This window comes from Enhydra lutris, unplaced genomic scaffold, assembly GCF_002288905.1.
Source record: "Enhydra lutris kenyoni isolate GAN:26980312 unplaced genomic scaffold, ASM228890v2 scaffoldscaffold13, whole genome shotgun sequence".
NCBI lineage: Eukaryota > Metazoa > Chordata > Mammalia > Carnivora > Mustelidae > Enhydra > Enhydra lutris.
Window position 1 is genome coordinate 23156078 of NW_019154097.1, and position 26584 is coordinate 23182661.

At 45.0% G+C, this 26584-nt stretch overlaps 1 protein-coding gene across 2 annotated transcripts in view; it reads right to left on the bottom strand.

Moving 5' to 3' along the window:
- The window catches only part of LOC111145742 (astrotactin 2), an 867423-nt gene that overhangs the window by 514973 nt on the left and 325866 nt on the right, over window positions 1-26584 (bottom strand). The gene's annotated exons all lie outside the window — the stretch shown is intronic.

Here is a 26584-nt window from a genome sequence, read left to right on the forward strand (position 1 = left end):
GAAAAGAAACTGTACTTTCTAACTTCTGTGCCCACCATGACATCTCAGCAGCCCTTGTTGGGTCTCAACTTAACTCTCTAGAAAATGGACTTCTTATGCCCTTTGATGTAGATGAAAGGAACAAGCTTCATGGAAACTGGGGCAATTCTCCCTCCCACCCTCTCAATTAGGCTGGTTATTCCTGATAATTATTTGGATGGCATTAAACTCTCTACTGGCCTTAGAAGCAAGTAGGAAGAAAAAAGAAGTGTTGAATTCATTGAGCCTCGAGGAATGAGCATGGGCTTTGGAGTTCGACATCCGTGGGTTCAACTTTGGGCTTTAGCCCTCGTTGGTTGTGTGACTGTTTCCTTCTGTGAACCTCAGTTTTCATACATGTATGATGAGGGTAGTAGGAAATAGCTCACAGGTTGTGATGACATGGTATAGTGTATACACAATGTATTTCACCTAACTGGCTTTCACAGAATGGTGTAAGCTAATCAGTTCAAATTAATTTCACAGACTTTTACTGAGCACCTATTATGTAGATACACACAGAGCAGGAGCAGAATAGTTTCTGATCTTCAGGAACTTGGAGGCTAGGGAGCAAAGGCAGGGGTACCCACAGCTAGTTAGAATCCAAGGCAAGTTGTAATAGAAACTAATAGAGAGGGCACAGGATGGGGAGGAGAGTTTTGCCTGGGAAAATGAGAGACAATTTAATGGGTGTAGTAGAATGAATAGATTGGATGTGCATGGCCAGCAGAGTGCTGGGCCAGCAAAGAAATTCTGTGGACTGTGTCCTAAGCCCCCACTGGTCTCACTCTTCTTTTTTTTCTTTTAGATTTTATTTACTTATTTGACAGACAGAGGTCACAAGTAGGCAGAGAGGCAGGCAGAGAGAGAGGAGGAAGCAGGCTCCCTGCTGAGCAGAGAGCCAGACTCGGGGCTTGATCCCAGGACCCTGGGATCCACTGGTCTCATTCTTTAGGCCTTGTTATTCACATCGACTTTCAAGGTTTCAATTACTATTTTTAGGGCAACGGCTCCCACATTTCTATCACCCACAAGGCTCTTCTTTTGAGAAATCATTCTGCCCAAACCTCCCCAGACATCTTCCTATGGAAGTCCCAAGGGATAAACATATTCGAAACTGCACATGTTATTTTCTCTTTAAACCTGTGCTTCCCCCCTCTACCTCCTCCTCCCGGGCTCCCCAACTTATTGAAAACACCATTGTTCACCTAGATGTCCATCACACTTCTGTTTTCTACCTTTATAGTTCCTATTTACTCTGCGGCTTAGCATTTACACCTCTTTCCTCTCCTCTCCTCTATCGTCTGATTGCACGTGGAATGAGCAAGGTATGGACACATCTTCCTATCTTGTTCCCCGCTGGAACCCCTTGAGATGTTTTATAATATCTGGGCACAGGATGCCATCCATGTTCATCAGCCTGGCGTCCGAGGCCTTTCATGGTGGGTCTCGGCACTCACACCTCCTGGTGCTCTCCACTTCCTGGCCCAGGTGGGGGCAGAGCTGCCTTACCACAGTGCCACCCCAGTCAACCCTTCATCATGCTAACATGAGCATAGGTATTATTTCCTTTGAGTAGAAATCCACTTGTTTCCGTGTTCCTTATCACACATTGAAATTAACCACAAACGTAGATTCCTCTCCCTCTAGGCAAACGGACAGCCTACATTTGCTATGTTTCTCCAAGTATCTCATTCAAACACTAGATTCTAGTAACTAGATGGTAACTTCCTGATGGCAGGCGCCATGCTCTTTGCTTACCATTGTATCCCAATGTCTAGCACAGGGTCTGGGACATGTTAGAATCTCAGCAAATGCATCCAAACTCCCAGGGATGATAGTAAAATATTAGTAAACAGACACAGGGGCTGACCAATCAAAAAACAGACCAATCACAAACAAGCAACATTGCCAGGCTGGTGAATTCTAATGGAACAAGAACCCCATGGACAGCTGAATTTGGATTTTTTCTATGGATATGTCTTTTTCTTAATAAACAGTGAGCTTTTTTTTAAAGAAAGATTTTATTTATTTAGTTGTCAGAGAGAGAGGGAGAGGACACAGCAGGGAGAGTAGCAGGCAAGGGAGAAGCAGACTCCCCACTGAGCAAGGAGCCCGATGCAGGACTCCATCCCAGGGATCATGACCTGAGCTGAAGGCAGATGCTCAACTGACTGAGCCACCCAGGCGTCCCCAAAACAGTGAGCTTCCTGAAGAAAGGAATCCCATCTTCACCATCTTTACTTTTCTCACACTAAGCTCAGTGGCTGGCACCTAGAAATTCCTTACTTTAAGAATAGCATCCCGAGGGGCACCTGGGTGGCTCAGTGGTTTAAGCCTCTGCCTTCAGCTCGGGTCATGATCTCAGGGTCCTGGGATCGAGTCCCACATCAGGGCTCTCTGCTCTGCAGGGAGCCTACTTCCTCCTCTCTTTCTCTCTCTGCTTGCCTCTCTGCCCACTTGTGATCTCTCTCTGTCAAATAAATAAAATCTTTAAAAAAAAAAAAAAAAAAAAAGAATAGCATCCCGATCTTCATTGCTAGTCCTAGGACAAGGCAGAGCTTATGGTATGGACTATTCCTCTATTTGTGGTTACCGTATTTGTTGAATATTTGTTAAATGGCATAGCAAATATAAAATTTAAAGAGTTGATCCTGGTGTCAGGTGGATAGGAAATCTCTAAGCCTAAAATGACCACCCGAAAAAGGGGAACACATTTTCTCTCTCTCCTAGGAACCACAAAAAACTGTTTCAAACTCTGAAATATAAACAGTTTAGTACCAAATAACATATGCAAGCTAACATCGGTGTTTTCTCCTAGAAAGGGTATGGACTAGGAGTTGGTACTTTGAGTAAGTCTTTCCTTAAAAAGTCAACATATTATCCCATGCCTACATCCTTAACAAAACCCTCAAAGAGCAGTCACTGAGAGCACTGAGTTTCCACTCAAGATTCTGTGGAGTCTGTTCTGAGGGGACAAACATATAAGGATGATTCCAGCATGAACACATGCTTGGCAAGGTGACCCAGAGAGTGAGATGTGGAATGCTCCTGGCATTGGGAAGATGGGTGCCATGGATGGACACTAGCACACCATGGGGCTCTGGGAAGGCATCTCTCAGATGTGGCCCACACAGCAGCAGAGATGGAAGTGATCAAGACATTCCTTTCACTAACTAACCAACTATCAGAAATCCCATCCAGGCCCCACAGGGTTGGTTTCTGGTTGGGAGAAGAGGGCTGAGGGGCAGGTGTGAGATTGCTCACACTATCTCCCTGGACTCATGCTGTCCTAGCTGTCCTACGTCCTATGTCATTTAAATCTTCACAGTCAACCACAGTCTATTAAGAGTCAGTGGGGGCTGGGGGTGAAGTCACTTTAGTATATTGCCTCTCAGTTTTCTCATCTGGAAAACGGGAATAAGACGATGCATCCTTTAAGAGTGTGGTAAGAGCTAAATGAGACAGCAAATGTCAAATGCCTAGCATAGTTTTTAGCACATGGTAGGCCCTTGGTAAATAATCACTTCCAAGCCAAGTATCAGTATTTAATCATCAATGGCAGAAACCAGGACTCATTTACTTCTTTGTCCAACACATTATCAGAACATATTAGGAACTGAAGTACTCTTTAAGGAACTGAAGACACAAAGAGTGGATAGTAAGGGCAAGTCAGAGCAAGAGGGAGGAAGTGGAAGGGAGAACGTGAATGAACAGTGTCCTGGGGTAGCCATTCACTCAGTGAAAACCTGAAATCAGCACAGTTGTCTCTGAAGTTCAGGAAGAAAAAAGCACGCAGGTCAAGTCTACATTTAGGCCAGATGCCTGTGGAGCTGCCCTTGGGGCTTGGGGAGTTTCCATGGCAACTAGATCTGGCAGAAACTTCGCAGTGGAACTCAAACAGAGGTGACTTCTTACGAGTTCCTGGCCCAGGGCACTGATCATCAGCATTTAGCTCTGAGTAGAAGCTGTAGACAGCAGCAAGGTAGAAACTATCTCTCCCAAAAAACCCACCTTCTTCTCATCCAGGTTCTGTATTGCATTGTAGGAAGCAGACACAGGGAAGAGAACCAACCTTTGCGAAATGCTTACTATGATCCTGGCACTACGTCTAGCACTCACAACTATCCATCCATCTATCCATCCATCCACCCATCCATCCATCCCATCCATCCATCCATTCAACCAATTTTGATTGAACATCACCTTTTCTTCACATTGTTCTAGGCAAAGAGGAAATGACAGTGAACAAAGCCAAGGTCCCCAAGGCTTACATTTTAGTGGAGAATTACCTCATTTAATTATTTAAAGGAACTATCACCACTATTCCCATTTTACACATGAACAAAGGGACAGAGCAATCAAATGACTTTCTAAGGTCAAGGTCACCCAACTTGTATGTGGCAGAGGAGAGATTAGAACCAGTTCTTTCCATCCTATCCCCCATATCATACTACCTTCCACCTTACTCTAGAACAAAGGTCCCACAATGGCATCATGTAGTTGCAGAAAGAGCATGACCTCTGAAGCTAGACATGCTGTGTTTAGGTCCTGGCGTTACTACAAACATCTCCACGGGATGCTTGCCAGTTGATCTAACACTAATAGAACAAAATATCCCCACCTGAAAAATGGAAAGAGTGCTCTTCTTTCAGAATTGATTGGAGGATAAAAGATAACACATGCAATTGGCAAAAAAAAAAAAAAAAAAAAAAATCAATAAATGAGAGCTCCAGATCAATAAATGATATCTCCAGGTCATAACGTGAGCATTGTCAGATGGCTAGGGTCATAGTTGTTTCTGTATTGCATCCTGGTTCATAGTTCCCTCCCTGTCACTTGCAAGAGAAAGAGAGAGAGAGAGAGAGAGAGAGAGAGAGAGAGAGCTGTGTTGTAGGAATAGAATTACACCAGGGCGTATTGATTGCTGGAACTGGAGAAAGTTAATAATCTAATTTCCCTTTCATTTCCCCTCCCTCTTACCCCTCAACTTCTCTCATGGCAACAGAGAATGGCATAAAATGCATTGCTTGAGAAATTCGACCGGAAATCACTTGGCATTGTTGAGCCACACGCTGCCTATAATTTGGGGTTTGATTGATTCTCAGTTTGGAGATGCCAGGTTGAGAGAAGACAATCAAATCTAGGCTAAATTTGGAATTGAATCAATCACATTTTACAATAAAAAAAAAAAAAAAACAGATCTAACCCCATCAGGCCACTGTGTTCTGAAAACTTAAAGCAGCCATAGTTCAATTGATTCCTTCCTCCTGATATCTCTGGGGGACAAGAGACTAGGTCCCCGGCTGTGAAGTCATTTCTTCCTTCAAATGACATATGGGGTTGGGGTGAGGGACAAGGATTCTAGGAGCCCAGGATATTAGGATAGAAGAGCCCAACAGGTAAAAAGCCACTTGGGAAAGGAGGAAGAGGCTGGGTTTGGGTTTTAAACATAGAGATTGAAATCCAGACTCTTCCAATTAATAGCTAACTTGTGGCAAGTTACCTACGCTCTCAGAGCCTCAGTGTTCTGATCTATGAAATGGCAATTATAACCCGTCACTAGCGGACAAGCTATTTCGATGAAATGGGAGAGTGTATTTGTAATGCTAGGCACATGTACTTTATCTTTCCATTCTTCTCAGTTCTTCAAATCCCCGCTGCCTGCAGATACCAGCAGGACATATGACTCTTCGGCTCAAGCTGGAATTCTGGCCATTGTACTTAGCTGCTGGCCCCCATGGGCAAGTCACCTTACTCCTCTAAGCCTCAATGACCTTATCTGAGAATTAATTCATTCAATAACTAGTTACTTATTGTGCGTCTGTTACACGGTAGACCTCATATTTTGTGCCCTCCTAGTATTTCCAGGGTCTGTGTGTCTGAGTAAATTAGGTGCTCAATAAATATCAGTTGAATGAATGAATGAATGAATGCTTAAATATTGTTCTCCATTCTACCAAGAGGTTGTCAGCACTGAAATATTGCTACTGGTTCTTTTCTAGTCAAATGTATTCATTTACTCTCTTTGGTAAAGATTAGTCCCCCCACCCCCACCCTCGCACCTCTCTGGGAAGAAACCACACAAAAACCTAACTGAAGCCTGCTAAGCCTCTCGCACACCATGTGAGGTTCCTACCACGAACCTCATTGAATGCCTCATGCGATCCCTGCCATATCTGGGCTCTAGCACCTCTGCACTTCTTTGCGTATTTCTGGAAGCTAAAATTAGGGCACATCGTCTGACAAGTGCAAGTGTCACGTTGGAGGCAGGAAGAATGAATACTTAACATTGTGACTTTCTCAGAACTCTACAGAATGTGGCCCCCTATCCTCGGGCTGCCTCATGGCTGGACTGTGCACACACTACTTCAGTGTGATGGCTCAAGAGGGGGCATTCTTCTCCTCCCCTCAGCCCCTACTTTGCCCACATGGGGCCAAGCCTCTCCTCATCTCCTTCTCTCTATCTTTGGCGTGAACCAGATTCTCGCGTTCTTTGGCTCTTTGACCTTGAAACTTTCACATCTGTGGTATCCTTTAAATCATTTGTAGTTTTCCCAATCTTCCATAGGGCCTTCCTTTATATGTCTGTGCAAGGGTTCATCCAGCCTAGGCATACCTCCAGAGACAGCAAACTCAACCACGATGAAGCCCCAATTCTCCTCTCAGACAGTTGTTCTCAGGGTGCTGGGTGCTCTCTCTACAAGCCATCTTCTGCTTTCCAGGTCAAATAAGCTATACCTAATACCTCCTCTTTGGGGGCAGCTCTATAGTGAGTGAAAGGTGGCAGTTAGGTTATCTTGAGCCTTCTGTCCTCCAAACCAAAGGTTGCTAGCCTGACTTTCTATCTCAAATCATATTTTGAGGTTCTTTATTATACTTTGTATGGATTTTACTTTTCTTTTTTTTTTTTTACAATGACTTTCCTAGCAAAGAATATCACCTTACCACCATCACCATCATCATATCAGCATCATCATCACTACTATTTATGAAAACATCTATGTGCCATATAATATAAACATTTTTCATGTAGTATCTCACTTAATCTTCACAGAAACTTCATGAGATGTTCTCTATTATCACTCATATTTTACACTCATATTTTACACAGGAGGAAACTGAACTCACCACTCACCAAGGGTCATGCAGCTCAAAGCTTATAAAACCATTTGACTTCAGAGTCCAAGTTCTCAGCCACTATCCTCCATAACTTCTCTATCAACATGCCAGATATGGCCTGAGCAGAGAATAATCAGCCCAACTGGCAAGCTGCTTACAGACCTCAGCTTGCCCTAGAGCCCTGTGGCAACTATAGTGGGATTCACAGTGGTCTCATCATCCCACCTGACACTGACCACAGGTCTTCAAGGGCACACCCCTTCAAGGGAACACCCCACATCACCAGAGGGGACCTTACAAGGAGAGCAGATGGTGAGAGAGGTGAACTAGATGGCTCTTTCTCTTTCTTTCTGAGCTCCAGAAAATACAACCTGGCCTCAACTAGTTCAGTGTCCTACTGGGGCCACTGGGGAACAACACTGGCTGGCTCTGTTCCATAGACAAATGTTGGATGGTGGCACTTTATTGGAGATAAATCCCCTGGTGGCAGACACGGCATGGGGCTCCAGACAGCTGATCTGTGGATTTCTCTATGACAGCTGCAGATGGCGGAGCCTGGACGTATGAACGTCACTTTCAGCTGATGACAGTGGAGATGTAACAATGGTGTTGGTGACAAAGATGGCACCACATTTTTTCACTTATTAGTTTACAAATCATTCTCAAATATCTCATTCACTTTTCACCAAAATTCTATGTCATAAGCATTGCTACTATCTTCAGTGTACAAAAAAGCCTGAGACTTCATGGTGCACTCTTATCTAGACATCAGGAATAACTGGGCCCGGAGCCACATCTTCTGAGCCACAGCCTAGTGCCCTTTTCACGACACTATACCCAGGCCTCGATGGCAAGATGTGAAGGTAAGATGATAATCTGTGCCCCCATCTATGGACCTACTGACCACACAAATGTATCTGAATGTCCCAAAGAGCCACAGAAGTATTTCCCATCAAATAAAATGTATCTTGAGCACAAAATTTCCATTTTCAAAGAATTCTGGGACATGCTACATTCTATATTCACCTCTTAAAGTACCAGAGTTTCTGTATTTATGTATCAGGTATTAAAATATCTGAAAAGGCCTGCATTGGATTCTCTTTAGCAAAATCTAACCTGATGTTTCCCAAAAGTATTAATATATTACAGAGCCATTATCCCATGAAACAAAGTAGGAAAAAATAATGAGCTACTTTAAAAAAGTACACAAAAGTTGCTATTAATCATGTCAGTAGTTCCCAATGATTAACTGTTTCCCCTATGCCAGGCCCTGCGTTAAAGATTCTAGTTACATTTGCCTGTAAGCTTCTCAACAGCCTCGCAAGGCAGAGGCTATTACCTCTAGCTAAAAATGGAAATGCCAAGAAATGACAGAGGAAAATCTCATGGTCAGTCTTGTCTGACTCCAACATCTATATGCTTCTGGTTCCCATGCATAAAAAGAAAATGGAATTTCATCATAACCTCAAAAGATATCTGTACCCCTATGCTTAAAACAGCATATTTATGCCAGCCAAGACATGAAACAACCCATCTATCCATCATGTGTGTGCACATATACCTACATACATGTATACGTACAATGGAATATTAGTCAGCCGTAAAAAATGAAAAAAATCCTGCCATTTGTGACAAGATGGATGGACCCTGAAGACATAAGTCAGAGAAAGGCAAATGTTGTATGATCTTACTTATATGTGGGATCTAAAAGAGAACAGAAATGAAAACAGACTCCTGTAGAAGAGATCAGCTTTGTGTTTAGCAGAGGGGGAGGGTGGGGAGGAAGAGGAAAAGGAGGAAGGTGGTCAAAATGTACAAACTTGCAGTTAGAAGGTAAGTAAGTATTAGGAGTGCAACGGACAACTTGATGACTATAGCTAAAACTGCTGTATGGCATATATGAACGCTATTAAGAGAGCCAATCCTAAGGGTTCTCATCACAATGAAAGCATTTTTTTCTTCCTTTTTTTTTTTTTTTTTTTTTTTTGTTTTTTCTTTTCATTGCATTTATATGAGATGATGGGGGGGGCGCCTGGGTGGCTCAGTGGTTAAAGCCTCTGCCTTCGGCTCAGGTCATGATCTCAGGGTCCTGGGATTGAGTCCCACATCGGGCTCTCTGCTCAGCAGGGAGCCTGCCTCCTCCTCCTGTCTCTCTCTGCCTGCCTCTCTGCATACTTGTGATCTGTCTGTCAAAAAACAAAATCTTTATATGAGATGATGGATGCGGACTATATTTATGGCAATAATCACTTCACAAAATGTGTAAGTCAAACCAATGTGCACTGTGCACCTTAACCCTATACAGCGATGTATGTCAATTATATCTCAATTGGAAAAAGATTGTTTACAGAAAATGGAATTTTAGAGTCACAGAAAAATACATGCAAAGAAGGAAAAGAGCAGGTACAAGGGGTCAGCTTGAAAGGTTAAAGACTATTCAACTGGTATTTATCAGTCTGATGGAGTGCATTAGGAGAAGGAAAAACACGCTGTCCTTAGAACATGAAACTACAGTGTGCGGAAGAAACCACGGTGACAATTCTGAGAGCTAAAGCTCTAGAAAGGTTCAGAAATAAATAGGAAAGAAGGCAGGAAGGAAAGGTGGCCCTTGATTTTCAGAGCCACAGGTGATCATCAGCTGGTAATGACTTACAAAATAAAAATGCTTTTAAGACACTGGTGCTTGACCCCTGTGTTCACCCTCTTACACTACAGGCTGTTGAACAGTACCATCGCGTTCAGCCCACGCCCTTGATGGAATGGGGAGTGGCAGAGAAGACTTGGGGACAAAGTACTGGGTGCAGAGGGACAGAGCAAAGAGCAGCCACACGTTTCCATGGCTACCAAGGAACATCAGACTAATAGTTTCCCATTTCCATGAAAGGGACATTTTAGCTGCTTTTTCTCAGAGCTTGACAAAAAAGTCACCGTTCTGTTCTCTGAGAAGATGTCACTGGACATTGGCCCAAGGTCTGTGAAAACAGGAGGAAATGAACAATGTTCATTGTGCATTTAATATGTACTGGGTCAGCTGTGTTATCTTTTATCTACAGAATCTCCTCTGTTCCACATGTCCAATGTAAACTCTAGGCAATGCTGCCATTTTTGATACTGGAGGAAATGGAAACTCTGAGAGTTTAATTCACTTCCCCAAACACTCATAACAAGTAAGGGCAGAGAGGGACTCTAAACCAATCTGTTGACCTCCATTCTCAATGTTTCTTCCATTATATCACACTGCCTCTAAAAGAAGGGGGTTCCATCAAATCTCTGTGCTCCTTCTTCCTCCCATCTTTGTCCTGATTCTCAGAGGGCACTTGAGAAATAATGGGAAACAAGGTTTTGTCTGATGGTCCATAAACGCTTGAATACACTTCAATTTGCCTGTACCTTTCCTTGTGACAAGCTGCACGTATTCCTCATGGCCGTGCAGTGCTCTTCCTACTTTTATCAACATGTCTAAGGCAGACCTACTTGTTAAGGCCAGAGAATTCCCATCTCTAAGAAGCTACCCTAACTCACAGAAACCCCAGACCCCTCTTAAGTCCTGTTCCATGTATCACATGTTCTTTTTTTTTTAAAGATTTTATTTATTTATTTGACAGAAAGAGATCACAAGTAGGCTGAGAGGCAGGCAGAGAGAGAGGAGGAAGCAGGCTCCCCGCTGAGCAGAGAGCCCGATGTGGGGCTCGATCCCAGGACCCTGGGATCATGACCTGAGCCAAAGGCAGAGGCTTTAACCCACTGAGCCACCCAGGTGCCCCTGTATCACATGTTCTAATGGGAGTCACAGAATCTCAGATTAATTGGAAACGAAACAGGCTTTCACCCTAACAGATTACACAATACAGGTAGCTCCCTACAATGCTCCATCCCATGGTCATCCAACCTGTGTTGGAACATCACCTAAACTGGGAGCTTGTTAGCTCAAAAGAAGACCCATTTCATTGTTGTTGATGATGATGGTGGTGGTGGTGGTGATGGTAGTCTTTTATTTTTGGAGCATTTAATACATATAACATGTTACCCTAAATATTTTAGATATTCCTTTGTTTGATCAATCATAAATTTTTGTTAGCACTTCATTTTTCAAATAAGGAAACTGAGTCTAGCCCAAGGTGGGAAGGCTACTGAGCAGCAAAGCCAGGATTCAAATCCAGATGTTGCTTCCAAAGCTCTTAACAATGTACTAGGAAATCTCCCTTCACTCTTAACCTTCCGAATGTGGACTATGTGTAAAATGAAAGTTGACTCCCAGAACTATAAGCAGCTAGACATGTTCTTGTCCTTAAGATTCCATAGTCTTGGGGTACCCGGGTGGCTCTGTTGTTAAGTGTCTGCCTTCAGCTCAGGTCATGATCCTTGGATCCTAAGATAGAGCCCTGTGTCAGGCTCCCTGCTCAATGGGAAGCCTGCTTCCCCCTCTCCCACACCCCTACTTGTGTTCTCTCTCTCTCGCTATCTCTCTCTGTCAAATAAATCAATAAAATCTTAAGGAAAAAAAAAAAAAGATTCCATAGTCTTGTCTCCATTCCTCTCTCTCAGGTAGCCCTTTGGTTTGAGGTTGGAAAGTAGATTTCCCATATCCTTTCACCTCAAACACATTTTCTGTTCCTTGACTCCCACTAGCAGTAAATAATCATGGAGCCAGAAAAGAGAGCTGGAGGAGTGCCTTCAGATTAGTGAGCCCAATCCATCATGCTAAAGGTTAGAAAGAGGCTAGGAGAAGAGCTCTGTCCAGAGTCCTCATGTTCAGAGCCAAACCTAGATCCCACTGGTCCCAGTTCCCACAGCAATGTTTCTCAGTTCACCACCTGGGATATTTGTCACTTGCTAACAAATATTCGTACCTTAACCAGAATCTCCTGGAATAGACAGCGCATTCTACACTCTCTGTCCATATGACACTGGCCATAGTGTCACAAAAACGACTGTAAGTCAGGTGGGCTCAATTAGGGTACTTTGGTCAAACATACAAACAAAATGAACCATACCCAAATACTCCCACCAACAACCTGAACAGACTGGTGCGAAGTCTATAGCTTAGTAGACTAAGGTAATGGGAAGAACATGGACTTCAGAGTTAGAGAAAATTGGGTTCACGTCCCAGTCCTGATATTTTTTTGATTGCCCTTTGGCAAGTCTCATTATCCTAACTGGCAAAATGTGAAGGACATCTACTCCACAGCATTGCTAGAAAGATAAAATGGGAAAACATACATTGCATAGTAGATGCTCGATGAATGCCTTTATCATCGTCATCATCATCGTCATCAAAGGTAGGACCAGTAAATACACAGCCTGGTCCTTACAACCAGAAAACTATCTGCATAAATTCAGGATAGCTCAGAAGTGGAAGAAAGACCATATGGCTGGAAGGATAGTGAAGTTTCAGCAAGAGAAGGTTCCCATGTACGCAGAGTGCCTGCTACATCATTAAACCTCCACAGGAACCCTTTGTATCCATTATTCAGTTTTCTCTTGACCCACTCCTCAGGTTCCCATTGTGTGGATCAGAGAAGTGAAGCTCAGAGAAAAGAAGTGTTTTGCTCAAGGATACTCACCTCACAAGCTGCAGAGCTGGTCATGTAACTGGGGTCTATGTGATACTGGAAACAGAACATAGACAAGTAGTCCATGTTCCAAGAAGAGTAACCAGGGTCGGGCTAGAGGTGACGTCAGAAGAGGACAGTAGACAAAAGACATGGGACATTTAGCCTCGATGCAAAGAAGACTCAGGCAGAGGGGCCTCTTGAGGGAGATGTCACAGAAGACACCCAAACATAGAAAAAAGAAAAGAAAATAGATAGTCCACAAGAGCAACTTTGAGAACCAAGGCCCTGGACTAGGTGTCTGACTTGCCTTGTTGCACCTAGTCCTTGAAACAACCTTCTGGGTTCAGCACCATGATCTCCATTTTACAAAATGAGGAAGACAGAGCACAAGGAGATCATACTCTTGTCCCAAGTTGCACAAACAACCTAGATTCCAACTAGGTCTGCATGACCCTGGCAACATTTGCGTTCATCTCACATCACACTGGGGCTCCCTTACCATCAGGGTCTCCTGTAGATCTAGGGAACCAGATGGAGCTTTGGCCTGAGAAGCATATTGTAAGACCTAGTGTCTTCTCGACATCCAAACCCTCACCTTTACCAAGGAAGGCACTGGGACCCTGCAGAGGATAGAGGACTCTGTCCTTTTCTGGATGGAGGAGTTTGGCTGCTAAGCACCTGGGAGCTCGATTAGAATAAACACACCTGCTTCCAGCCCTTTAACTGGAGGGACATTTTTCCCTGGGTTTTCCAATCCATTGCCTCTTCTTCAGACCACTAACATTTCAGCAAAAGTACATTTGCATTGTGTTTAAACAGCCATTTGGAGATAAACAGCTTTGCTTTTAGACCTTTGAGGAGGGAATATAAAGGAGAACAAAGGAAGGAAAAAAATGAGAGCGAAGAAATAGTCCTATGCAGCATTTCTGCCCAAGCCCATTTCCATACAGAGGCCTCTACCCATTTCAGGCTGATACTCTGGGCCTAAACCTTTCAAGCTTGCTGGTTTGAGTGTGTCACCACAAAAGAACAACAGTGGTCTTAGCCCAAGGGACATGCAAACGTCTGGTCCTTCAGTGGCAAGGGAGCGCCTGGGGCCGGTGTCAAAAGCGCTGTCTTGGGGGGACTAGAGAGTAAAACTGAATACTGCTCAGCCACGGGTCACCACACAACCTTCGGCAAAGCCCCTCCCCTCTCTGGACATCAGTCTCCTCATCTGTAACAGGAGGAAATCCATGCGTTCAACAGAGATTTCTTGAGGGCCCATTCAGCACTGACCTGGGGATACAGAGATGAGAGCCACTAAGGGTCTCAGTGTCCAGTCGGGTAGGAGGCTCGAAACAGAGAATGTAATGCAAGGAGACTGCCACAGTGGCAGAGGTCAGTGCAGAAGAGGAGACCCCTAATCCAGGTTTGGGCGTCCTGAGAGCTGAGGCTGGTAAGATGAGAGTTAGCTGAGTGGAAAAACGGACCCGTGATCCAGGAGATGTGTAAAGAACACCGTCTGTGAATTGGAGTCGGGGCAGGGGGGCAGCAGGCACACGCAGCACAAGGCTGGCAGAGGAGGCCAGAGAGGCTTCTGAAGAGCTTCCGAAGGAAATGGTGGCCCACTGCAAAGACAGAGGGCTTTCTCCTAGATGGTACTTCATGTCTTTTCAGGCCGGCCCTCCTGGCACCGTGCAAAGCTCAGACACACCCTCACTCATTCACCTTGTCAGCAAAGATGTGGTAAGTATCCCTAAGCACCAGACACAGTGTTGGGTGCTGAGGACCCTTCAGGGACGTCATCATCCCAAGGAGTGGGGTCCGAAGGCCTCGTGACAAAGGAAAACCCGACAAGTGTACCTCTGGGGTGGAAAACAAGGAGAGGTGCTTGGGTTAGAGGCAGAAATCTTTTTTTGCAAAGACAGTCTGTAAGAAAATCAGAGGCTGTTCACACCAGGAGGCTGAAGAACATTCTGGAAAGAACACGAGAACCTGAAGCTTGGCGATCAATCATTCTGCAAGTCTACAGACAGGAAAAGCATGAGTCACCCGAAATGAAAGAGAGATCTGGTTTGAAGAAAAGGAAAGAGGGAAGGGGACCAAGGTCAGCTGCTTCTAAAATGGCTCCCGATGGTCCTGGCATCCTCGTGTTCACATCCTCATACGATGCCCTATCCTAGCAACTCCTTCTGTCACATGGAATACAGGGCAAGTATGGGATGTCAGTTCTGTGACAGGGTCACAGAAGGTTGTGACTCCCGTCTTGCTCACACGCTCTCTGCTCTTCTCACTTTCCTGCTCTGGTGAAGTCAGATGCCGTGTTGTCAAGCTGCCAGACACAGAGGTCCCCCGGACAAGGATGTGAGGGTGGCCTCTGGCTCACAGCCCCTGTGGAAAGGAATCCTGCCACGACTTGACGGGGCTGGGAAGCAGATCCTTCCCCGGTCAAGCCTTGAGAGGGGACCACAGCTCTGGCTGACAACCTGACTTGAAGTCTCACAAGAAACCCTAGGCTGAGGGCGGGCGCTAGGGTCGCTCAGCCAGGGAAGCGCCTGCCTTCGGCTCACGTCATGATCTCGGGGTCCTGCAGGAAACCTGCTTCTCCCTTTCCCTCTGTCCCTCCCCCTGCTCATGCTCTCTCTCTCTCTGTGTGTGTGTCAAATAAATAAATAAAATCTTCAAAAAAAAAAAAAAAGAGAGAGAGACAGAGAGAGAGAGAGAGAGAGAAAGAGAAGAAACCTTAGCCTACAGGAACAGTTGCACAGTACCTGGGTCTCTGCCCCACAAAATAAACGTCTGCTAAAGTAAGAACCTATGTTTGTTGAGATAATGAATACATAATGAGTGTTTCTTGTCTTAATCTGCAAATTTGGGGACCATTTGTGACACAGCAGTAGATAACTAGAAACTGGGACCTACTTAAATGAATCCATGAGAAAGACTGAAAAGACCTCATCCCCAAAAGGAGACTCAGGGACTTTCAAGTTTAGAAGAGACCCCCTTTCATTGACAGAACAGTTCCCTGTGCACCAAGTATGTGCTACGATCTGGGCAAGCAGTAGGACTCACTGAGGAGGCAGGCCCAGCCCAGACCTGGAGGGACCACAGTCAGGTAGACGAGAAGGTCCGGAGGAGATGTAATTGCACTGTCCCAGGAAAACTGCCAGGTTGCTTTAATGAAGACTTCCCACAGGGCTGAGAGGAAGGAGACACCAAGTGTGCGTGACAAAACCAGGTCTGACTTCCCAGTGGAAGTAGTCCCCTTTATCTCTAGTATGGCATTTCTCTCTGGGAGATCCTACATTCGCACATAATCCCAGAAGTGAAGTTGGTGTGGTATGGAAGGCTTCTGAGCTCTGCAATCAGACAGAAGGGAGCTTGAAACCCAGCTCAGTCATTTCTTAACACTGTGAGCTCACGTGGTTAATAAAAAGGAAGAGTTAGGAGCATAGCCCTTAGCATCGCACAGAGCTGGGATCCAGCACCAGCACTGCCCATTCCTATTTGAGATGCTGGTCCAAGTAATCCGATCTTTCTAAGTCTTGGGGCTGCCATTTATAAAACAAGAATAATTAAAATACCTACTTCACAAGATTACTTGAGCTAAAGCAACAAGTATCCAGCAGTGGTGGATGGTAAGAAAGGCTTGGTAATTGTTAGCTAATATCCCTGGGTAAGCGCCTTCATTTCTTGATGTCTCTTTATGCATTTCAAGCCCACAGGGACTGTTGGCTGCTCTACTTATAGTCAGCGGTGCCCTGGATCCCGTGAATGGTCATGGCTCCTCCTAGATGAAGGGCTGGCCAGCAATGGTATTTCCAACTCACACATCCTTGTATATCTGTGAAAATGCTCCCTACCGCACCCCCAGAAGCACTCGGCTCCTTGTGCTAGGATGGAAGGGCATGGATTATTTCTGCAGTAGGAGCACAGTGGATGTGGTTCCCTAAGCAACCGTAATTCAGGTGCCCCACACACCTGGAGCTTCCTGCATGCACTGTTAAATTTATGGGACAGCAATAATAGTAACAACATTAGTGCATATTTATTTATAAAATGCCCACACCTGAACAGCCCGAAGAGCTAAAATAGAAGCCCTACTAAATTTTATAGGAAACTATGTGCATGTGTAGGGATGTGAATATATGTGTAAGTGTAGAAGAACTGAGATCAGGATGTAGGTGTGCTTAGAGTGGAAGTAACAACAGCCCTGGGAATCATAACTATGAATTTCTTCTTCCATTTCAATCATCGACCAGGACCAGCATTAGCAACATTGCTTCCTTCTCAGTGTCCCAGGTAGTCAGCAACTCAAAGAAGGGAAAATACCACTGTGAGAGGCAGTAGAGTTCAAATTCCCCAATTCACCAGTTTCTGGCTACATGACCTAGGAAGACCATTTCTTTCTCTCTCTCTCTCTCTCTCTCTCTCTTTTTTTTTTTTTTAGTTTTATCAGGTGGCTCAAATGATAAAATGGGCATAACGGTGCCTCAGTCTTACCCAAAGCCTAACACGGGAGATGTGCACTCTCTCCCTCATTTTCTCCTTTCCCTCCTAATTCAAACTACAGACAACGAGTCATACCAAAGGTTACTGTTTCTCTAGACCAATATCCCAACTGACTACTTGCAAAGCATATGTAGGGAAGTCCTATAAGCACGGAGAGAGGAACGGTGACCTGCCCTACTTCCTCCAGGGCATGGACCCTGCTTTATTTTCTCTAGCACTGGAGCTGGTACTAGATAGTAGGTAAATCAGTATTTGGTTAACAAATAAGTGGATAAATGACACATAGAAAGAGTCCGCCATCAATCACTTTTTTCTAGAGAGAAGGTGCAGACACCATGGGATCTTTCTGAGAAAAGTAAAACACAGTCATTAAGTGTGAATTTCAGCTGAGGCATCACTCTGTTTCACAATAAAAATAATAATAACTTCCACGATTAAGTACTTAACTCTGTGCTGAGTCCTGGACTAAATGCTGTACATCAAATTATGCAATCCTTATGATACCGTGTGATGGGGTTACTGTTACCATATCCATTTTGCAGAGGAGAAAATTAAGCCCAAAGGAATGCAGTTGCCTACCTAACGTCACAGAGCTAAAAAATTTGAACTGAAGGCTGACCCCAGAGTGCCCCTTCAAAACTCTTTGCCACACTGCCTGCCAGGTGACAGACAGCCTTCTGACCCATGGGAGAAGACCTCCCAACCAACATGGCCAGTTCCCCAACAATGCTAGGCAAAGGGAGCCAGCCAGAAAGAGAGGTGGCCCCTACCTTCATGATTGTTTCAATATGTAAGGTAATTTGCAGAGGTGAATATATGATTTTGTACTCTGATTCATGCGAGGATAGAGAAGAACAGGATGGGACAAGGGACCATGGCACAAAGACCTCCTCTAGAAAGGGAGAGTGAAGCCTGGTCCCAGCAGCAGGAAGAAAGGGCATTCCAAGAATCAGGATGCATATTCCAGGGTGGAATGTAGTAGAAAAATAAATGATGAGTGACATGAGCTGAGGCTGGGGAGGTGGCCAGGGACATGTGAGAGAGCTACCAAAGGACAATGAGAAAGGAGACGGCCTGATGGAATTATGTGTTAACAATGCTCAGTCTGTCTGCTGGGGGACAACGGTGTTGCTACCAGAGTGGCAGCGAGGATCCAGAGGTGACATGGCTTGATTGTGGTGGCTACACCAGGGATGTCTCCCATGCAGGTGCATTTGGAAGGGCATTGCTGGCTCATGGCAGATCGATGTTCTGGGAAGAGGGAACAAGAGGACATCAGTCGTGCTCCAAATTCTATACCCAAACTCCACATCAACAGATCATCTCATGGCCACAGACAAGGTCAGACAAGTGCACAGGAAGAGGATGTTGTGTCCTTCTTACTTCAGGGCTGAAGATACAGTTCCCATCCTCCTCCGCAGGTTGGGTTATTCACTTATTATTCAATTTTTTTTAATTCCTCAGTCAACAAGTACGTATTGCTGTATTCCCTACGTGGGCCGGACTGTGCCAGGCACCAGAGATAACATAGAAAGACAAGACAGTAACTCCTAAGAGATGTGCTCTGGTTTGTTGGAGGGTCTGGGGCAGCAGGTGCTGGAACCAGCTCTAGTTGGCTCCCAAGAGCTAGCTGTTAAATACTCAGGGGTGTTGCTTTGTAGCTATTAAATCTAATGCCTTAAAATTGGACATGATAGGAGAATTTACATCATGGAAATTGGCAAATGCTAAAAATAAGGCTTTTTACATGATTTTTTTTTTTTTTCCTGTGAGCCAGCTTGCCAGCATACCACTGGATTGGATCAATTTGCCTCGATGGGGTGGACATTTGGATAGTTCCTCTTCAAAATTCAGAGAAATCAAAACCATGTGAGGGTTAAATACCACACACTAGTCCTTTTGAAAAAAACTAAGAATTCTAGGGCCAAATTGTAGACTTTGGAGTCAGACAGACCTGGGTCTGTATCCTGCCATGAGCAGTGACATGATCCAGATCAGGCAACTTACTTTATCATTCTGACCCTTGTTCCCCTGCCTTTTGCAATGGAGACTACATAAATGTACTATGATGTTTGCAAGTGCTTTACACAGTGCCCAGGACTTAGTAAGCACTCAATGAATGAGAGGCATTATCATTTGTTTTGTTCAAGAACTGTTTCTGTGTGTCTTTGAAAAGAAAGGTTTCTTTATTTTAATTTATATTTAAAATGTAATTTAATTTATTTTAATTCCAGGATAGTTAATGGACGGTGTCATATAAATACTAGTTTCTGGTGTATTGTGTAGTGCCTCGACAATTCCATACGTTACTCAGTGCTCATCACGGTAAGTGTGCCCTTCATCTCCTTCACCGGTATCACCATCCGCCACTGCCACCCCCTCCCACCCTGGTAACCATCAGTTTGTTCTCTATAGTTAAGAATCTATTTCTTTGTCTTTTTTCCCCTTGTTCATTGTTCTGTTTCTTAAATTCTATACGTGAGTGAAATCATATGACATTTGTCTCTCTGTGCCTTATTTCACTTAGCATTATACCCTCCAGATCCAGCCATGGTGTTCCATGTCCTACTTTATTTTTTGTGGCTGAGTAATATTCCATCCTGTGTGTGCGCCCATGTATATTACATACATCTACCAGATCTTCTTCATGCATTCATTTATCGATGGGCACTTGGGCTGCACCCATAATCTGGCTCTTGTAAACAATATTGCAGTAAACATAAGGGTGCATGTATCTTTTTGAATTAGTGTTTTCCTATTTGGGTAGATATCCAGTAGTGGAATTATAGGATCAAATGGTTATGGTATTTTTAACTTTTGGGGGAAACTCCATACTGTTTTGCACATGGGCTGCGCTAGCGTGCCCTCTCCAGCAGCAACGTCTAGAACCCTTGACACACATTATCATTACTGCTCTTCTTTTCCTACTATTTCCCAGTGTATACGCTCACCCCATGTTACCCTTGATTATTCTCAGTAATATCCAGCCTTCCCTTACGCACTTCCTACACTTACATACAGGGATCTTACAACTCTCAGTGCAACCCTTTCCACCTCTAATCAGTGCTGGGTAAAACAAAGATGTCTGTTAACCAGAAAACAGTATAATTTCTACCAATTGTTTTCACATATTTAACAATGTGCTGGGCAAACATTTACTACAAGCATATTAAATTATTCAAGGCGCATCAAGGTCAGAGACCAAAACAATCAATGCTGCAATATAAATTCTGTCTATTCTACTGATGAACTTGTGTGAGAGAACAGGGGCTCTGGAACCAAAGAACCGGATTTAAATTCCAGCCCGATGTTTACCAACTGTTTGGCTTGGGGCAACTTACATAACCTCTCTTTGCCTCAATGTCCTTATTTGTCTATTTGTACTCTGAGCAGTTTTGTCAAAGATCAGATTGATTAATATGTCCTCCATGCTCAAAAGAGGTATCTGGTCGACCCAAGTGAAAAACCCCTCATGGCACAGGGGAGGTGATACTGTTTCTGAGTGTCCCTGACATGCTTTGTGGTGAGTACTAGGAGCATGAAAATTAATAAAAAACAAGACTGCACTCCCCAGCCTTGTTGGAAAAGCTACATTGGTGACAGATCCCATTTTTAAAGGGAAGAATTGGAGTTCAGGAGGACAATCCATTTGTCCATAAAAAGCATGCGTGCTATGCATAAAAAGGAGTCACCAGGGCCCCAAACTCAGGGTTACCGCAGCTCCCCATGCAGCCTCCTTTGCCTGTTCCCTCCCCTACAAAATGAGGACTAATAGCTGTGTCTATGTCCTAGGTTGTTGTGTAGATGCATGACATAAAGTTTCTGATACAGGGTCTGGCACGTGGCAGGTGTTTGACAAGTTAGTGGTTAAGAACCAATAAATGTGACTTCTCTTGAGTCTGCATAGAACCAGACTGCATGGCAGCCTGGGATCAGGACAGCCCATTTCCACGCTTGCTTCCTTTCCTCCACTGCCCCCTCCCCTTTACCAAGCATCACTATTTGCTTCCTCAAATTCAGCTCAATTCCTGTTTAATTTCTCCCTCCTCCTCCTCCTCCTCTTCTTCTGCAGCTTCTTCTTCTTCCTTTTTTTTTTAATGGAAAGCTAACTTCCTACCCTACCCCACCCTCATCAGCTTTGCTGATTCGTAGTTTAGTTTTGTTATTTCAAACATTTACATAGGCTCATCAGGGAGAGGCTGCCTGTCTGTTTCTAGCTGGTGTCTTGGCACACAGATAATTTAAATGCATCTTAAGTGTCCAGCTTGAGCCCTTGACACACGGGAGGGAGTCAAGTGGGTAAATCCTGAAGTTAGTGGGAGGCTATAAATCGTGTATTCAAAATGCACATTATGTGATTTGTTGTATAAATTATTAATGCCGGTCCAGGCTGTGGCTTGTTTACATTCTGTGAACAGGGAAATAAATACTGTCATCCTTGAACTTTCAATGGGAGAATGAAGAGGGACAAAAGACCCCTAATTCCATTCTCAGAAGATTTCCTTATCCCTGTGCAAGAAGAGTCGGAGGAAGGGAGGGGGAGGAAACATTTGGAAACCTACTATGTGCCATATGGGACAATACTTTCTTTACCTACGTTATTTTCCTAAGCCTCATGACTACACTTTCAGTACTTCTATAGATCAAGACAAGGGGCTCAGGCAACCCGTGTTACTTGCCCAGGGCCATGTGGCTCGTACCGGGGGAACCAGGGCCTTAAGGCAGGTCTGAGTTGCAAGGATGAGCCCTCCCTTGTGCAGCATATGGAACTCTGCAAGGCCAGAAGCATGATCCCATTAGCAGCCAGTTCCATCCAGTAGGACTGGCCCACCGGTGAGGCTGCCGAGTGGCCCAGCCTGCCCACATCTCTGTGCCCGTGGATTTATGAAGGTGTCTTCCACCCCTGTCTACTGCCCGATCCAGTTACCCAGAGAGCATCTCTTCTTGGATAAGAACAAGGCCACCACTACCACCAATAACCAGAATTATCTACCATTGTTCCTGCAGACGGAAACTCCGAGAAAGGTTGTTTCACAACCACACAGAGATCAGCTATACATTCAGTGGAACCTCTGTTCAAGTTTCAACCTATGCCCTTGGGTACCCACAGGCGCTGATGCCTTCAGATCAATGGTGATGGTGTGATTGTGTGTGCACACACGCACACGTACGTACTTGCACCCCTGCTCTTTAGGACTCTAGAGAAACACAGATGTACTTCTTGAAAATTAACTTCATAAAGGATATTTATATGTAGGGAATGCAATGCTATCCATATTTCTCACGTATAACAGGTTACTTAGGCTTGTAGGTAAGACTGGAAACGTAATCCTTATTCATACTCCTATCAACAAGAAGGAAGACTATGGATCCAGAAAACCTTTCAAGGGGCTAGCCTTGGCCCCAAACCACCACTTTTACTACTGCCGGTAAACTCAGGGACACCAGGCTAGAGACTACACAGAATGCTCTGGGCAGCTTCAGAAGCTAACAAGCTCCGTTGTGTTCTGGTACTTCAAGTGCATTCTACAGTAAGTACAATTTTTATAAAATAGCCTTAAAACCCAACCACATGAGTTCATGCAGATTTGTTATATACTTGATATGTTAAGTATAATTCTAATTCAAATCTGTCACATGGTAAAGAGCCAACTTGTGCCATTCTTCGAAATAACCACATTTTAAAGACTATTTATTTGAGAAAGAGAGAATAAGAGAGAGAGAGAGAGCGCACACATGAGAAGGGGGAGGGTCAGAGGGAGCAGCAGACTCCCTGCCTGATGTGGGACTCGATCCCAGGACTCTAGGATCATGACCTGAGCTGAAGGTAGTCGCCTAACCAACTGAGCCACCCAGGCACTCTGGAAAAAAATTAAAAAAAAAAAAGCACATTTTATAACCTTGTCACCCTTTGGGTACATTTCTTCAAGTTACAGAACAATTTAGGGGATCTTCTGGGTACCTGCTGGGCCCCTCGACTGTGCTATAATGTTGCTGTCCTCCAGGAGGTTAAGTCAACTTCTGTGGGCCAGCCTAGGAATTTTGCCCTTGATGTTTGTTTTTATGAGACAGCGTACTCTGCATGCCAAAAGATCTCACAAACAAATTTCTGGCATCCCAGTGGGCTCCTGGCCTGGGCAGCTAGGGGCTGCAGCAAAGACTTGGTGGGGGAGGGGCAGTTCACAAGCCACAGGACCACAACATCCGGATTAAGGCAAGCTAGATGAAAGCTATAAATAGTGTGCCAGGTGACCCTAACAAGCTCTTCTATCCACTGGGGCTGCTCCAACAGCTTTCTCTTTCGGATACATGAAAGCAGCTGAAAGGATTGTTTTCCCGAGAGCTTTTTGGCTGCCCTGAGCGTGTCAAGGGACTTTGCTGTTTCTAATTATCTCCCTTTATGTTCAGGGCGAGACTTGTTAATACAATAAACCAGCGTCTCCAGGATGCTCTCACAACGCAGAAACATCTCAAGGTGTTTTACAAGCAGAAGATCATGTTAAATCAAATCAAATACCAATTAAAGATTAACAGCGGTGTTAGAGAGCTGTTAGCGCAGTCCAGCCAGGGCCTCTGGGACAGCCGCTCTCTCCTCCAAGCTGCTGTGGTCCGGCGCCCATCCAGACTGCTATTTGGGGATCGGTCAAGCAAAATGGTCTTTGCCAGAGTCCCAAGGTCCCAGAACAGCAACACCAAAAAGATGTTAAATATCATCTTAGCTGAGTGCTCTTGTTTGAAATGGGGAAACTGAGGTCTCAAGGAAAGGGGTGACCCAGTATCACCCGACAAGCATCCAAACTCCCTGAGACACTCCAAAGAGCCCCTTGTCATTGTCAGAGGACCCCACCTGGCTGCCTTCTAACATCCAGGAACCTTTTCTCACTTGCAGGCGGTTGGACTGTGGCCCCACATCCACGTGGGGGTCCATTTCATAAATCCTTCTTATGCAGAAAAAGGGTCTTTGCAGATGTATTTAAGTTCAGGATCTGAACATGAGATCATCCTGGACTTAGGCTAGACCCTAGATCTAATGACTCAGGTCCTTAAAAGAGAAAAACAAAGGGAGACGTGAGACATTCAGAGGAGAAGATGTGAGACATTCAGAGGCTTGATCCCAGGACCCCACGTGAAGGCGGAGGCAGAGACTGGGAGGATACAGCCACAAGGTAGCCGGCAGCCCCAAGAAGGCGGGAGAGAGGCATGGAACGGCTTCTCTGTCAGAGCTTCCAGAAGAAATGCATTCAGCCAACACCTTGAGTTTGGACTCCTGGCCTCCAGAATTATGACAGAGTAAATTTCTGTTGTTTAAAGCCGCCAACTTGGGGTGCCTGGGTGGCTCAGTGGGTTGAAGTCTCTGCCTTTGGCTCAGGTCATGGTTCCGGGGTCCTGGGATCAAGCCCAGAGTCCAGTTCTCTGCTCGGCAGGGAGCCTGCTTCCCCCTCTCTCTCTGCCTGCCTCTCTGCCTCCTTGTGATTTCTGTCTGTCAAATAAATAAATAAAATCCTTAAGGAAAAAAAAAAAAAAAGCGGCCAACTTGGAGGTAATTTATCTCAGCAGCCTCAGAAAACTGATACCTGACCCCACCTGGAATGTCCTTCCTCACCACCTCCATAGGGCAAGTACCTACTTCTCTTGTTTGATCCAGTTATAAGGTTGCCACCAGCCTGTGTGTGAGCCTTCTTGACTTAGCCTCCAACTAGAACGGGCCCCAACTTCCTCGGTCTCCCCCAGTGTACACATCCAGAAAGTTCCGTCCACCATCTGCAACTCGTTATTATAATTACTGGTCCCTTTCCCCTCCCGGGGTCCAGGGTGGTCTAGAGCACGGGCCATGTCTCATTCAGGAACCAGTCATGCCTGTAGGAGGGCTTAGGAAATGTCAGTAGGATTAGTGTGAGCATAAGTGAATGACGTCATCCTTGTTCTTCTTCCCTTTCCAGTGAGAGAAACCTATTCCCAGGGCATCTCCATGCCCACCTGACCTTTCCCTACCCCCTACCTTGAAGGCTATTAAAATGTAAATTTAGAGATTTTCCAGGCCCAGACATGAGGCAGTATAATGGCAAAGATCTAAGCAGCAGCTTTGGGGTCAAACACACCCAAATCTGTGCCCTGACTCCATCACTTTCGAGCAAGTAAATTAACCTTTCTGAACTTCAGAGCACTCAACTTTACAATGTGGGGAAAAGATTAAATAAGTGAATGCAAGTAATCTGAACGACAACCCCCTTTCCATAGCCCCTGTTTCACACATGAAGACCTTGAATCCAAAAGAAGTGAATTTTTCTGGGTGACAAAGGCAGTAAGTGCCACGGGAGGATTTGAACTCAGGACCAATGAGGCCCAAGCTCTTCAACAACACATTCTACAGAATCCCAGGGCTCCCTATCACCCCATCAAGATTCCCCAAATCTACTTACTGAGCGATAAAAAATACATATATTTCTATTGTTTCCAAAAAGCAAAGCCTCCCCAGAATATCACACATCCTTGAATTTATCTTGTTCAGTCTCGGGCTCCTTGGGAGGCTTCTAAATCCGCATCTAATACAGTCTCCAGAGTCTCAGCTGGTTTGAGACACTGTGAATCGTAATGCCAGGAGTATGAAAACAAATGCCTTCTGCCCAAACCATCCTTTTTCAATTACAGATCACCCTCTCCATTTGGAAACGCCTCCCTTTGCACATAGACGTCTTGCCGTCTGGCACGACTTAGAACTGAGAAGAGATGGAGGACAGGGGACACAGGGAGGGTAGGAATGGGGGAATGGGAGACAGGGAAAGAGGGGAAGGGGAAGGGCATCACCAATGTGAACAGATGCGTGGAGCTCATCCAGCTCAGGGCCCTTGTAGCCCAGTCCCAGGGGCCTGTCTCTCACAGGTCTGTCAAGGGCTGTGACCCAAGGAACTCGACGGTGGCTCCCGGAGTCATAGAGAATGGTAACACAGACACAGTCCAGCTTGTTTCTTTTCTTTTAAAGGGTGGATGAAACTAGGGTACAGAGATGTTAAGCAGCTTCACCAGCCAGTCAGCCAGGTAATGGCAGGACCAGGAACTCTGACCTCCCATCTCAGGTATCCAGGTTAAAAGCAGAGGAATCCATGAAGAGGCTTTGCGGGGAAGGCAGAATGGAATTAAGACTTAAAAGACGGCAAATGAGAGGAAGGAGGAATAGAGAGATGGACGTAGAATGAGAGGCATCTACGAAGGAGAAGACAGCTGGGAAACACGAAGAGGGGGGCGGAGAAGAGGTGGGGGGGCGGAGCCGAAGATGACCTATACAGTGAAAATTCAAACAGAAGGGGCTTGATAGCCTTACGTGTCACACTCTGAGGATGATGCTTTAGCACATCCCCATGGCGAGTGTGTGTGGGTCTCAGGCCTCTGTGACCCTG